Here is a 2,500-nt window from a genome sequence, read left to right as displayed (position 1 = left end):
GTATATGTAACATTCTGAAGTTTACACTGACTAGAAAATAACAACCTTGCAATGACCACGAGTGCAGCATAAAGCAACAGGTTTTACTTGCGTTTGAATCATCAGTTGAAGCCACAAATTATTTTTGGTGAATATTTTCAGGTATGCTTTTGGAAAAAACGTCGAAAGATTCATTTTTGGAAGTCAGTGCAAACTTAGCTAGCTATGGGAAAACATTTTTTCGCTGGCCACAACTCTACAGCCTCGGACTTTTAAACTGAGAAAGCGATGGATTACCTCGCTATCACAACCAAAGGAAGAAATTTTTGGTGTCTTAAAATTTTCGAACATTTTAATTCATACATGCACTAAATGCTTCATCAGCGTAATTTGTTCATTAACTGAAGAAGCTTAGTATTGCAAATGAAGCATTCTGCATATTTGATCAGGTGTAAAAGCGCTTCAAAGCACTTGAAATATATTAATGACATATCTTACCATTTATATATTTTCAGGGATCGTCGCCGGCAGTTCGAGATTTGTCAATTCAGAAAGTGCCGATAAAGACCGCAAGAATGAGCGATTGACACTAAGTGGAAACATTTAATAAAGGGCGCTAAAATCAGATTAGGTTTGCAAGTTTTTAGAATAAAAAATTAAGAAAAGGGATAGTTATTACAGTAACTCTTATTTAAGCTGACACAGTTTGAGCTCAAGACAGTTAATTAAAGTGCAACAAAGGGAACAGAATATAGATGTTTTGGTATTAATCTTACTGTATGCTTGGGGATGAACCTCATTCCCAGGGCCTTTTCCCTTAGTTGGGGGTGGAGTTGGGGGTGGGGCGGGAAAAAGCCCTGGGAACGAGGTTGCTTGGGGATGAAATAATAAAAATGTATATGTGCACGATCACAGTAAAGCACTATTTAAGCAATAGTGAAAATCAGACCTGAAAAAAATTCAGGCCTGTACGGGATTCGAACCACTGACCTCTGCGATACTAGTGCAGCGCTCTACCGATTGAGCTAACAAGCCAACTGGGAGCAGGCCATCAAATTAATTCGACATAAACCCGTAGATGATAAATCAAACAACAAACATATGAAATACATATATATGAACTGCGGTTATGAAACGTATATGTGCACGATCCTTCGCAGTAAAGCACTATTTAAGCAATAGTGAAAATCAGACCTGAAAAAAATTTTCACTATTGCTTAAATAGTGCTTTACTGCGAAGGATCGTGCACATATACGTTTCATAACCGCAGTTCATATATATGTATTTCATATGTTTGTTGTTTGATTTATCATCTACGGGTTTATGTCGAATTAATTTGATGGCCTGCTCCCAGTTGGCTTGTTAGCTCAATAGGTAGAGCGCTGCACTAGTATCGCAGAGGTCAGTGGTTCGAATCCCGTACAGGCCTGAATTTTTTTCAGGTCTGATTTTCACTATTGCTTAAATAGTGCTTTACTGCGAAGGATCGTGCACATATACGTTTCATAACCGCAGTTCATATATATGTATTTGATATGTTTGCTGTTTGATAATAAAAATGCTTGGTTTAAGTAAACGCTGGTCTCGTTTCCTTTTCTTTTACTCCAAATCGAGTAAGAAGATAAATGAAATAATCGAGAAGTGCTGAAGAAGTATCCGGAGAAGAAGTAAAATTTCCTCCTCTCTATAAAGAGATAGTTAGGAGCAAGCGATTACAGTCTCTAGAAGCAATATCAATTCCGAGAAATATGAAAACTGTTTGATATTAGATGGATGGTCTGCTAGAGAAGTGCTATGAACCAGGATCTCGGTCTCGAGATAAATTCGATTGAAGGCTTTTGACTTCAGCAATGAAGTGACAAATCTAAGGAAATGAAAAAAAGCGATCTACGAAAACGTTTTGGCTGAACATTCCGGGTCTCATAGGGGACGTAGATCAAAAACTCAATTAAAGTCAGCATTTTGTCTCTATTATATCCAAAGGTTTCTATAAGCGAGTGTGAGCCACGAAAACCCTTGTTCCCTTGGTTTTTTTATTCATGACGACATGAACGTCATACAAGCTTTAGAGATACGACTGAACGGAACAAAGAAACAAACAAACAAAGTGCTATTCCTCACCCCTTCATTTTAATCCTCTCTGTCCTCAATCTATGCAGAATCGAGACAATAAAGAAAAGAATTCCGTAAAAAGGCGACTTTCATGTCTAGGCCATAACTAGCTTTTTCTTTCAGATAGAAGTTGTCTTTAGGCAATACCATCCACAGTTCTTATCATTCTAAAAACTGAAACAAATGAGTCGATGAAATGTAAAAATAATGACCGAGGGAAAGGCCAGGAGAGATACAGCTAGTACACTTAAGCTTTCGAAACAGATATCAACACAGAAACACTGATGTTCTTCTCAAGTGTTGGACCGGGACAGATTTGTCTGATTCTTGGTCACTAGAGCAGTACAAGAGAGTGTAAACGGGCACAGTGCATGTTCTCACCTGGAAGCTGGATTGTGTAGTAGAAGA

General features: G+C 37.9%; 1 protein-coding gene across 1 annotated transcript in view; it reads left to right on the top strand.

Annotated features, from left to right (window-relative positions):
• The window catches only part of LOC148721506 (uncharacterized), a 17,269-nt gene extending 16,463 nt beyond the window's left edge, over positions 1 to 806 (top strand). The window contains exon 5 of the transcript XR_015992362.1: positions 495 to 806. The gene's annotated coding sequence lies outside the window, so the exon portion shown is untranslated. The remainder of the gene's footprint in view (positions 1 to 494) is intronic.
• Positions 807 to 2,500: the final 1,694 nt, after the last annotated feature.

The sequence above is a fragment of the Stylophora pistillata genome, chromosome 10, assembly GCF_964205215.1.
Source record: "Stylophora pistillata chromosome 10, jaStyPist1.2, whole genome shotgun sequence".
Taxonomy (NCBI): Eukaryota; Metazoa; Cnidaria; class Anthozoa; order Scleractinia; family Pocilloporidae; genus Stylophora; species Stylophora pistillata.
The sequence above is the reverse complement of the archived record's forward strand: the minus strand, read 5'-3'. Positions and strand labels throughout refer to the sequence as shown.